This window comes from Toxotes jaculatrix, chromosome 10 (genome assembly GCF_017976425.1).
Source record: "Toxotes jaculatrix isolate fToxJac2 chromosome 10, fToxJac2.pri, whole genome shotgun sequence".
Lineage (NCBI taxonomy): Eukaryota > Metazoa > Chordata > Actinopteri > Toxotidae > Toxotes > Toxotes jaculatrix.
The window spans coordinates 22,187,849-22,201,060 of record NC_054403.1 but is presented as its reverse complement, the minus strand read 5'-3'; the positions used below and the strand labels follow the sequence as shown (position 1 = coordinate 22,201,060).

At 38.5% G+C, this 13,212-nt stretch overlaps 1 protein-coding gene across 4 annotated transcripts in view; it reads left to right on the top strand.

Annotated features, from left to right (window-relative positions):
- The window catches only part of fam13b (family with sequence similarity 13 member B), a 65,763-nt gene that overhangs the window by 4,969 nt on the left and 47,582 nt on the right, over positions 1–13,212 (top strand). For 3 of the 4 annotated variants that reach the window (XM_041048396.1, XM_041048394.1, XM_041048397.1), the window contains exon 2: positions 12,472–12,624. The gene's annotated coding sequence lies outside the window, so the exon portion shown is untranslated. The remainder of the gene's footprint in view (positions 1–12,471; positions 12,625–13,212) is intronic. The other variant, XM_041048395.1, reaches the window with a different exon arrangement.

The window sequence follows — 13,212 nt, the reverse complement described above, 5'->3', positions numbered from 1 at the left end:
AAAATCTCTTTTTGGATTCAGCAATGTTTACGCTCTGTTTTATAGTTCAGAGGCCACATTCAGGTCAGTCAGTCTATTGGTCTGGCAGGGATCACAGCCTCAATATCCACTGATTCTTTCTCACCTGGCGTTAGGTAGACTGATGATGTGCAAGTACATCAGCTAATAGATTTATTTGACCTTGACTCAGAGTTGAGCTTTCCTGGCTTGAGCTTGGCAGTAGTGCGGCTTGGCTTGGATTGGAAAGTAAAGTAATAAAGTCTGTTTTCTGGCAGCAGACCCAGTGATCAAAGCCAGCCAACACTGCTCTGGAGCCATTTAGGTCACGTTAGACAGAGTCATTGCTTACCTAGATGAATTACAATGAACTAGTGCCTTTCTGGAGCTACTCTCAATTGGTCATCTCTGGTTTTTGGATAAAACAGAGTTTTAATGTGATACTAGGGCATTTTAATTTCTCCTCATATTGACACATTTGGGGCAGATAATCTAGGGTGTATGTCACAGCTTACATCAATATAATTAAATCATGGTTTTCTTCAGCATACTTTACATCTTTTGTTTCAGAATTGTTTTTTTTTTTTTTTTTTAATGGAAAATGAGATAACAATGAGCTTTATAGCAGAGCAAGATGAGTACGGGCCAGTAAAATCAAAACAAAGGGTTGGGTGTAGTTGGGTTTCTAATAGCATGACTCCTCTGAAGTGTAACTTCAACATGTGTGGGTTCAGTTGTATAAAAAAATATTGGATTTATATGTCCTCACAAAGATCTCTCAGTTACAAAGAAAACATGTTACATGACCGCTTCAGATAAGTTATGTATATTTTTCTCTCATAAGTGGCGGCAAGTTGTACATTTTCTGTGAGATTTGTGACATAGTTGGCTGCTTTTGTTGAGCCTTGGTTAAAGAGAGAAGGAAATTTAACAAGGGCATCTTAAACAGAAAATCTACTCCGGTGCATGATCCTCACATGGCACTGACTCATATATTTGCCAGGGCTTCTACAGTTTAAGGTGAATGTGGAAAAGAGGCATTTGACTCTTGGCCAGGGCAGCAATTTAGCAGCAAATCCGCATTGATCTCAGCTCATTTGTCTGCCTCTGTTTTGAGTGAACGCTTAAGTGCTTAGATTCATTGGCTTAAAACACGTTCATGAACTGTATGGCCGAAAGACTTACCATTAATAATAATCACATACATTTCTACATTTAAAAATGCTTTAGAGAAATATTAAAAGGGGCAATGTAAATAAAGGAAGGCAACAGAAAGCTTTAAGAACCTGCCACTTCCTGTATGCTCAGTGAGATGATCCTTCAAACTGCACTGTCAGTTTGCTTGGTCACTGTTTGCATGCTCTCCTGTCTGATCGTTTGTCTGCGTACTCTCACAGCTGGTGTTTTGATCTATTGTTTACACACAGGCTCACACACACAGATGGAAATGACAAGACTTGTTCTATCCTGTGTAAGCTATTTGTTCTGTGTTAATTGAGTCTCATTCAGTCCTCATATAATAGAGCAAAGACTGTTTATTTGATGATATTTAACAACAGGCTTGGGGTTTCCTCATTCATTCACTGTAGTCTCACTTCCTCATTGCACCACCACTGCTTTCATAGAGCTGTCAGGCATACATTGTACGGAATATGAAGACAACAGATGGAGCGGATTTTTTTTAATGCAGCAAAGGCAGAAGCATTCTGGCTGGTATTTTAGTGTGCAGTGGTCTGGAAATTTCCATCAGTATGAGACAGAGCAGGAGGGAGAGGTGATACAGATCAATACTAAATCAATAAAGCTCAATGTCATTGTCTCAGACGAGGCTCTGCTAAGGTTGGGATCACACTTCATCCATGATGCACTGATGCTGCTGTGAATTGTAGTTCTGTGTCATGTGAATCACAGTATGACAGTGGAAATACTTGCTGCACATTTTTGCCCAAAAAGAGCTTTATGGTCACGATCAAACCTTGCTGAAAGTACTGTTAGCCCTGTTTTATAAATCAACCAACCAAACCAAGTGCTCAGCTGTTTGTAATGTTACATCACTACATATTAATAAACAGATTGAAATTTCCATAACTGAATATCATTAAACAATTTGGTAGCCATTTCTCATTGTCATTTCCAGTGGCATGTCAGGGTGCATTAGACTAATGCTGAGGGCATTCATAATACATGCTTAAAATTCCCTTCATCTTGCACATCAGCCTTGCTATTGAAGTGGTATTTAAGATTTGATTAGTTAAAGGCCAAACATTATTAAAAAGTGTGAAGCCCACATGCAAATAAAGTATAGAGCCAGAATTTTCATGTGTGATTTTATGTGAGTTTTTGTGATCAAGAGATTTTCTTTACTTTTCAGAAAAACTTGGGTTTGGTTGTTTGAAGAGTCAATAGGCTGATAAAAAAAAACTCCACAGAAAGAAGAACCTGTATGACTGTTCACCCAGATGGCAACCAAGCAAACTTTATGCAAATGTACCAAACAAAATGCTGCTTTGCCTCCACTCCCACAGTTGCCAACACAGAGCGGCACTTGTGTTTCCACTGTAGGCGTTCAGGCTTTTTGCAGTGTCACAACCCCTCAGGCTGGCAAAGAATGGATCTTTTTGTTCTGTTTTCCCTCAACATCACTTGAATGTCATGTCAGAATTTATATTAAATGTAGTCGAGAGTGACGTGGAAGGATGGAATCAAACTATGATGACCTAGAGTATAGTGAAGCAGGCTCAATGCTGCATGATCACCAGTTCAGGAAGATGCTGTTTAGTTGGGCACCTGGTGGTGGAAGTGTGTAGTGGTGGTTAACCATTAGCTGCAGAAGGCTTTCGTTGTACTGTGGTGGAACTGTATACATGTCAGAAAATTGTGAAAAATGTCCATCAGAATTTCTGAAACCCTTAAACCCATGTCTTCCAATGTCTTGTTTTTTTCTGACCAACAGTCGAAAACCCAAATATGTTCAGTTTACTATCATAGAAGACTCAAGAAACTAGAAAGTATTAACATTTGAGAAGCTGTAACCAGAAAATTTTGAATTTTTACTCTTAAAAATGACCAAAAATGATTAATTGGTTATCAGAATAGTTGCTTATTTTCTTTCAGTCAGATTATCGATCGGTTGACTGTTGCAGCTCTACATTGATAATCACAGTTTCAATTTACTATTATAAAAAAAAAAGTAAAAGCAACAAATCCCGTCCTCTGAATGAAGAAATTGAACTTTCCATGAAAAATACACAGTTGATTAATTTTAGAAAAATGATTGCCATCAGTTTTTTGCAGACCGACTAATTGTTCTTCAGCTCTGCAACAAATGTGGTAGTCTGGACTGGTCTGAGTTTCAAGACCCTACACCTTCAACATAAATAAAGAGAAGATTCTGCTAGTTTGGTCAGACTAGGAGATAACGAGGCCTGAAAAAGTCCATGTCCCCCGAAGACATGTGCTTATTAATTTATCACCGACAGGGCTTGACTGGGAGGAGCAGCTAAACTAGGCTAGGACAGTGAGCTGCTGTTACTGATTCAAGGGCAAGCACTGGCTTCACTTCACTGCCTCTTTTTTTTTTTTGCCTGATCTGCCTCTCTTTACCTCACTTGCTCTTTCTTTCCTGTCCTTTCCTTTCTCCTCGCTGCTTTTTCTCTTATAATCCTCCTCTGCCATTCTCTTTCTGATGCTCTTTTATTCTCTGTAATGCTGCATCTCCTCCTTTATTCCTCTGTCTATCTGCATCCTTGCCTCCCAGCCTAACTTGACCTGTCGATGTCTGCCTCTATGAAGCAGAACCTTTGTTTCAAAACAAATGCTGACTCACAAAGCCCGGCAGGTATCAAAAGCTTTGGATAATTTGTGCTCTCAAATCAGTACTTTGTAACCTTATATTAATAATTTATTGAACTCCAGTTCTTAGTTTGATTCATAAGTAACTGTAGTATCTGAGTGTTGTGTAAGGACAGCATCTATATTTCACAGTATTTTTCTCAAATCGCTGTGTTTTTTCTCAGTTGGACTGTTGTGTCATTGCATTACAGTCTGCTTCTCATAGTTGTGCTGCTGTATTGGATATAATGTGGATATATTTCAAATTTAGTCTGTTGAACACAACATTGTGTTATCTTTGGCAATGGCTTGGTCTCATAATTTTCCCTTGAATTATGTATTTTAAGGAAAAAGGTTAAGGTTAAAGTTACAAAGTGAATAAAGTGATGAATCAAATGATTAATTCATGCAGACAAAACATACATGTTAGCATATGATTTGTTACAGTTTTTATTCCAGATTCCTGCCCAGCTCACTAATCCTTTTCTATCTGTTTGCCTAACGTTAGGTGTGCGTTAAGTGAGTTTGTTAGATAGTAATTGCAGCTTGCTACAAGCAAATGAGACAGCACTGATGAGATTACATCATTTGGGAATCATACAGATAGACAGGCAAATGGACAGATTACATGGAAAGCAGATGCCAGAATGCCAAGCTAAGTAAACAAAGAAGGTGGATAATGTGCACATTCAACCACTGTTTTGTACAGCTGAAAAAAGGTTGTATGTTCATGGACTACCATCCTGTCTTCAGGACATTTTGTGTCTTTGCTGTACATAGCATATTAATATAAGTGATATTTTGTATCATGTGATGTCCTGTTACTAAGGGGAGCTTTAATTTTTTTTTTATATATATATACATTCAGCCAGTTTCCTGTTCACATAGATTTTTGCATAACAAAGACTTATAGGTCAAAAAGTAAACTGACATATAAATGGATGAATAGGTAGACAGGCAGGTAAGGGTTGACAGCCAGATAGACATAGAGGCAGACTGGTTAAGATTTAGCTTTGGCACGCCATGTTATATGTCTCAGTTAGAATCTTTGTTTCCATTTAAACAACCCTTTTTAAATCGGTACGTGAGTTGCATAGACCATAATCCTGATCAAAAACACTGGTTGCTGGCCGCTTTACATCTACGTGTTATCTCCACAGCATGTCAGAATCCCAAAGATGCTGGGGAAAAGTGTCCAGCACATGCTTAAGTGGATGGATAGGGCTGCCGTCTGAATGCTGACCTGCACATTTTTGCAGATTAATTCCCGTAATGCATGCGTGTCTAAGCTGTGATTAAGAGCCACAGTGAAATATAGAAAGAGACAGTCAAATTCAGACTGTTAGACAGTAAAGTTAGACAAGTAAAAAAGGACAGTAAAAAAGGAGACAGTGGTAGATATAGAGATGTAAAAATAGGTTAATTCAAAAGCTAAGACATCAGCATTTTTAATTTACTGTTGGCCTCAGGATGATCAGTCCTCACCTCTGGCTTACTTCCATACGTCAGCCTTTAGGACTCATTGTTAATGGCAGACTGCTTAAAATGTGCACAAGCAGGTTTTAGGCCAGCATTTACAACACCTTACCTCAGGGTTTGTTAACTGTGTGTGTGTGTGGGTTTTAGTAGGAGGTACATTTGCTTCCTGTGTAATGGTACGCTGTCGACCACAGGCTTCCATTTGCAGACATTTCCTTCTTTGATCCCCTACCTGCATCTATCAGTGTTTTATGTACAACAGAATGAGTGATACAGCTGTGTATAATGTAGGTGTGTTGCTATAAACACTCAAGCCTCCCAGATTAACATAAAACACTAGCTTCATATCAAAAAGGTTATTCATAGACTTCCTGTTAGACAGGTTCTTGCTAAACAGTTAAACACCATGGATGGTTAACAGGCCCAATGTTAGTAGAAAATTAACAGTTTCCATCAGCTGACTCATTGTGAGTGGAACGTATCAGTGAATGAACAGGTTTCACATTAAAAGTCTAAATTGTGTCCCCCCCCATTATCAAAACTTTTTTAATTAGGAAAAGACTTTTTGAAGATGCAGCGCACTTTCACACTAGTCCTGTTGGCAGTGTTTCTCTGAGGTAGTATTAATCCAAGGATTTTTCTTATAAAAATGGAACATGAAATACTTAAACTAAAGCACTCACTCTCTCCTGTCAGACTCTTGGAAGCCATAAGAATTATTTTCTCCGGTAGTTAGTATTTTTAAGTATGTATTTTTGTCTTTCTGAGCTCCTCATCACCAGTGACACTGGTAATTCTTGGCTCTTTGACAGAGGAGATGATACAGTCCACGGTTCGTTTCTGCAGTAAAGGTGTTGGGAGAGGCTCGTCATGAATTTATTTCCTCCTGGCAGCAAAACTCGTTACATGAGTTTTCAGAACTCCTGCAGGTAGAAGTGGGCCAACAAATTTTTAGGGATGATTAATTTCAAAAGACACAATAAAATGGCACTCCCTAGCCTAACAGCAGTAACCCATAATGCAGCACTTGCTGCAAGAGCTTTTTTTTCCCAGTATTTATGAGCTAAACAATTAATCACTAATGAGAATAATTGTTAGTTGCAGTTATAATCAAATACTTGTTTCTCTTGGTGGGTTTATATTTGTTCATGTTCGTTGATTGTTTAACCAGTTGAGCCATGAAATGTGTGTAGCTGACAGTATGTCTCTAAAACCCATGACAGGAACTGCTGTGTTAAAAGGGACACATATGTGACATGTCATTTTCATTCCATTTGTGACACAGCTGATAAGGATTTAGGTCATGTGTTCAGTGATTGATAGAAGAGATTTATATCTGTTAGTCTCTGTGCTCGTGCAGATACAATCAACACCTATACGTAACTTGTTTGTCTTTATGTCTGTGTGTTTTTTTTTTTGGGTGTGTGCATATTTGAATGTGACAAGTCATGCTCAGACTGCAGAGTACAAGGAAGCTGCGCGTTGTGTCAGGATCACGGGATTTGTGTCTGAAAAACACAGGACCTGATAACTCATAAATATATCAGGCATTCATTCTCTCACTGATGCTTTTATAGAGATTTAGACAATAGGGCAGAGTTCATCGGGTTCCGCTGTCGCCCAGAGGTATTTTTCTGCTTGTTTTACCTTTTAAGATTTTAAGTAAACAGACTCACTAGCCCAGAGGCCAGGGTTTCTTTTGTGACCAGAGAATATTGTCCTTTCTGTTTTGTGTTTTAACTTGTGATTCTTTGATAGAATCAAACTGCATTCATTCTGTTTAATTATTTTTTTTTCACCCCCTGGGGTTTGTAGGCTTTGGCGCAGGAATCTGATCAATTTTAACTTCTGAAGAGGGTTCCTGCTGTCCGACCTTTCAGTCTCACTTTCTGCTTCACTGATTTTGGCTGACCATGACAGTTTGACCAGTGATGATAGTCTGTCCAGAGTTTTAACTGCTTTCATCTCTTTTTTGGGGGTTTTCACAACATGATGCAAGTTGGAGGAAATTTGCTGATTTATTTATAACCTCTTGTGAATATTTTATCTTCTCTCTGGTCATGCATGGAACTCATTGATGGAACTGAGGCTTTTGGCTGATCATGGATTAATCATAACAGGGTTTTTGTTCTTATATGCATTGCATGTATTATTGTCTTTATGAAATATGAACATACTCTTCCATTTGTTGATGCACCTGGTTTTTGCCTACATTTGCAATGGTCATTTCAATGATTAATATTTAATATATCAGAAAGGAGATCTTTCAGTTGAATTTGGATTGTTCAGGACATCAGGGTTCTTGTGGTTTTTGTTGATATTGTTGTACAAGTTTTCGTGGGAGAGTTGAGTCATCTTGTCTTCCCTAAATATTTCCTGCTTGGTTTCATCCGTTTATTCTGTTGCTGTTTTAGTATTTAGTTAATTTCACTCACTTACTCAAAATGACTGAACCAGTATTCAGGTTAAACGTCTCCTTGAAGCATACATCATAAGGTCAAACAGTATTGCAGGTATTAAACCTGTGGCCTTTCTGGTAAAGGACATTTCCTTTAACTGCTGGCACCCTGCAGCTCACTGTCCGGGCTTCATCTCTGGATGTGTGCAGGTTCCACTTTTAGAAACAAACTGAAATCTGATATGCAGCCTTATTTAAATTTACTGCTGCTACCACTGTGCTAGAGCCATTATTAAAAACTTACCGTGAATCAAGATAGGTACATATTTCCAAGTAGGTTGGTCTCTGTAACATTCATTGTGTTCTCTTTCTTTCTTTGTGTTTTTAGGCCATGTTTTTCTTAAAGCTCAAAGAAACGATTTTCTCATAGTAAAGTATTAATTTAATCTTTCCCTTTGTTGTAGTCAACTACAACAGGATTAAACAGCACTGGTGTCTTTAACACTTGTTAGGAGTAGAAAATCAGAAGTTCAACAGCATCAGTTGGAGTATAGGTAAAGTCTTACTGGACATTCAGACTGCACAGCACTTTGTTTAAAAAAAAAAAAGTGAAATGGACTGCGTTGGCCAACAAAGTGCCTTCTCATTGACATTAGTCTGAACATGGCTTAAGGCTGTCGTGTTCTTTATTTGTGCCTCCCCTTATACTTCTGTACTCTGTGTTGCTTTCACATTCTCTGCTGTCTCCTTTGCCTTCTGGTCCTCAAGTTCTCATTCACGTATCCTTTCTCGCTCTCTCTCCGAACAGCGTCTTAACTTTCTCTGTTTCCCTCCTAACAATGTCCCTCATTGTTGAGCAGGAGGTTTTCAAGCATGATATCTGGGATTAAGACGCACAGACAGACAGAAAGAAACACAGACACCGCCATTCGAGCCGTTCCATTACTGACTAAATCTCACTACAGAGGCCTTTTAGGGTCAGTTTTCATGGCAGATGAGGCACTGGTTACAGGAACACTGAGTTCACAAATCTCTGGGTGTCATTGTCCTCATCTGTCTGATGAAGCTCAGAGCTCAGGTTGAGCCTGCCAGGAGCAGGGCCACGTTTGCTTTAAAGGTGTATGCGCTATTTTACTGTGGTACTGGAATAATCATTATACAATTTTCTACAGAATGCTGTAATTTTTCTTATCGACTGAGTTTGCTAAGAACAAAACTATCTGGTTTGTTCTACTTTTTTGTTTTCAATACTGAGGGCCTTGACCAGTACAAGAATTTCAGCTCCAATGGCAGGATTTTCTCTAGCTTTCAAAGAGGCTTACACCATAGCAGCGCCAGCTCAGTTGGTTTTGGAAAGAATAAAGGCTGAAGAATGCCTTTTAGAGCACTCAGCAGTCTATGAGAGCAAACACAACACTCCTGAATCCTAGATTCACTAAGACTAAGTAAAGGAAAACCCTGAAAATAAAGTTGGATTCTTCAGCCAAAAACAAATACAAAGCACTGGAGTTTAATATTCTTTCTTTAATTTTGCCGTCAAGATTTCAGTATGAGCAAAAGAACAATATTTTGATTGTAAAAATTAATTGGACAAACAGATATCAGATAAAAAAGGTTTTGATATCTACAGCATGTAAAACTTCTGTGGAGGATCTGGACATGACAGCCATGGTCTTACAGAAAAGGATACTAATACTGTCCCAAAAAGGCATTCACTTAAAGGAGTTACCATGTTATTCCCTAAAAGGGCAGTATGGCCAATGAAAAAAATAATTTGGGAGGTGGAGAGGGTAAAAGAAAATCACCCCATCAGTGGGAGGTGCAGTTCAAAATTCTGCTCACGTTCAGATGAGTTCCTTTGTGCTTTAATCCCTAGAAGGACATGGTTGTAGATTAATGACCTTGACTCACCAGGCCAAGCAGTGTGCACCCAGGTAGTGCTAGTGAACTGAATAGTGGAGGTAGCAGTGCCTTTCATTATTTTCTTACCCTGTTGAATGTGATTCATTTGTAAAAAAAGCTCTGCTCGTTACAGTACCGATTTAATACTGTGATGCTGTGACTCGGCTTAAGTGAAAGCTTCCTCCATGTTGGCAGTGCAGGGTCTCTCCAGCCTACTCCTTTCATATTGTTTGTGTACCAGTGAGTCATTCAAATTTATTTTATAGGTTACATTTGAACAAATCTGTATTACAAGAAAACCTTACAAAGCATGCAGCTTTCAGGTGTAAGCAAAGGGAAGCTTACTCTGACTTGTACTTGATTTGACCGTAAAATCATGAGGGCAGCTCATCAGTCACCTCGACTATGTCTGTGAAAGATTAAAAGACTTCCTAAATGTTTTTTGTTTTTTTTTTTGTTTTTTGTTCTTGTTCTACATAGCTCTGGCTACAGCCTTGCTCTAACACCAGTGGGGTTTTGGTCTTTTTTTAGTTGTCCATTATAATATTTCCTTTCTTCCACAAAACTGGCAATGACATTTAGTGTACTTAAAAGGTCATGGCAAGGATTTAGGTTTTATGTTAACAAAAAAAAAAAAAAAACGAAACAAAAAAAAATGTTAAAAATCAAAAATTAATTTTAGTGTAAGAGCTTAGTGGGTCCATCTGTTGTGCTTGTGGATTTTATTTTCATTCTTTTCTGTACCAAATAAAAATGTTTGACAAAACCAGTGGTAAAACATTTAGCTCCTTTGCTTTTCCTTTGTACCTAAAATAGTTGTAATAGCTTTTTCCTTGTATCTGAAATGCTTGAAGCATTGCATAGACTGCAGTTTTCAGAGTTTATAGCTTTCATACCATGGCACAGGGTTTTATTTCCACGTGGTAGTTGCCAAAGCTCTTTAAAAAAGTGCTTGTTATTGGCTAGAATTGTATCTGATCTGCTACTTGGCCATATTAGCTAATCGAACATTGTTTAGGAGCTTTTGATACTGCTGTGATTTAGTAATCTAACTCTTTATGGAAAGACAGATGCCTCTGACAGGTTAGAGCAAAGCCGTTGTCCTTTGAAATGACCGAGCAGGGAAAGTTAAGGAGCAGACAGTTTCTTAGCTCAATATATTTCATAACTCCTCTCCTCCGCTTGACGTAGAGGTGATGCAGATCGCCTAAGTAGGTCGGACGGCTTGTGTAACATTCAGCATAAGGATGAATGAAAGAATGAAAGGGACATGAGAGGGTAAAAGAAAAAGTAAAAGGGGGAGAAACAGGACAGAGTCTGTTCTAGCAGAAAAGCAAGAATGAGAGAGTTGTTCTGGACAGAGAAGGAATACAAAACTCATTTAGACCCAACCAGGTGAATGTGTGCATATTAAAGACATTGGTTCCTTTCCAGCTCAGTGCTGCATAATATTGTGGCAGAAATGGGCAACAAGGCTAAAAACATGTCAATATTGCTAAATCTGGATGAAATGGACATTTTCTAATTGAAACAGTAAATTAGACCAATCAGTGTACTCCGATTTGCATAGATCTGTACAGATCTTTAGTTTTTAGATTAAAAAGAATCAAAGGAAATTGGATTTGGCAGTGATATGGCACAAAAATATGATGAATGCACAAAATAATCAAACTGCTTTGTTAAGGTACAACACTCAGTGAGTGTGTGTAATTATGAATGAATTTATTGATTGGCGCTATTTTAGTTTTCCACACTTTTAAATAATAATATCATAGTTCACTTGATATTTAGGAATTACACTAAACTGATGTTATATCTCTAGCAAATTTATTTTTCCTGTTTCCTCTGTCCCCCTCAGTTCCTCTTGCGTTTTCCATCTCTTGTATTTTTTATTGTCTTTCTGACTCCATGACACTCAAAGGTAGAGCTGTGTTGTACATATTTTAACACACGACCGTATTCCCATATAGAGCACCTAAGTCGACAGGGGCAGCCTCAAAAGACAGTTTCACTCTTCACGCACACTTGGACACACAAAGTAACACAAATTCACCCCTTTCATCTCACATGCACTCTTAACACACACATTCATATTCACAAGAAAACCTGAGCTCACGTGCTGGATAGTGGAGCTGTTTTCATCCCAGATGACTGGTCTGCTTGGAGCAAGAGCATCGTTTTCACCCTTGACAGCCTCATTAAGCACATGCATACACATTCACATGTATGGAAACCTTAAGACATGTATGCACACACACTCATGCACTAAAGTGGCAGCAATTAACAGGCACACGCCTAACTAACATAGTCAGATTCAAAGTGACAGTTTTGCCCAGACATGCAGGACACACACACACACACAGACTGGCACAGTTTTCTACCCTGTGCTATTTCAGTTTAATTGTTGTGTTCAGTCCTTCAGTTGACTCTTGGACAATATGGAAAATTGGTTTTTGCTTTGAGTCTTTTTCTTTTTTTCATCCTAAAACAATATGGAGAATCTGTAAGAGAATTTGACCATCAGAATCAGAATAATATCTATGTAATATATAACATGTACATAACATCTCTTCTTGTGCACCATAACATTTGTCTGAGTGAACTTTTTAAAACTGGTGTTTAGAATAGTTAATGTAAAAGCTATAAACACTGTGCAGCTTTTAGACCTTTTTGGATTATATTACAATAGAAAGTACCTAGTTGTTTATAAACATACCAGGGATTGTTACTTAACACATTCCACCTTTTCCTCTCTCCTCAACTCTGTCTCCACCCTCATCCCTTCTTATCTCTGACTTTTTCTTCTGCCATCATCTCCTTTTCATTGTTCCTCCCTCCTCTTCCTTTCCTCTGTCTCTCCTCAGTGTAGCTACAAGGGAATCCTGCTCGAGGGATTAGCGGTCTGTCAATGAGGAACTACCGGCTCATCTTCTGCCACAACCTGAAGCAGCCATAGATGGTTCAGTGGTTCACTGGCCAGGGGAGGAGAGGATAGGACACACTTTCACTGCTACACGGTGAGTACACACACACATGCACAGATTCACATGCTGCTGGTAATTTACTCTGGCTTAATTTATTTTCTGACACATTTCACAACGCCGATTATTTTGCTGCCTCATGGTGAGCCAACACATAAACATCACTCTTTTAGTGCATGTGGGATAATATTATACACACATACTGTATATACATGTCTGTCATAAATGGTGAGACAGACAGGTACACCTTTTTTGCTCCTCAGTATTCACTTTTTTGTGGCTTGACTAGTTATGTGTGGTGCTACAATTTAACTGCTTTAGCTAACATCAAATTCACAGATTGATAGTCTCACAGAAATTACACCAAGACAACAGCTGTACAGAGTTTTCATTTGTGACCTGTTTAACAGCCACAACCCCACGTAACTTCCTCTGTCTTCATGGTTAGAGTTCACACTTACTCTTTGTAATACTGAGCAACACGTACACTCTAATACAGGCAATTTTAAACAAATGTGTTATGCTACAACTTCAGCCCTCCAAATCAAGAGTCAGTGACTGAAAATGTAACTTCTTAAAAAATAACAGGGAGAATCATCTACCATTAATTAAAAATCACCACTC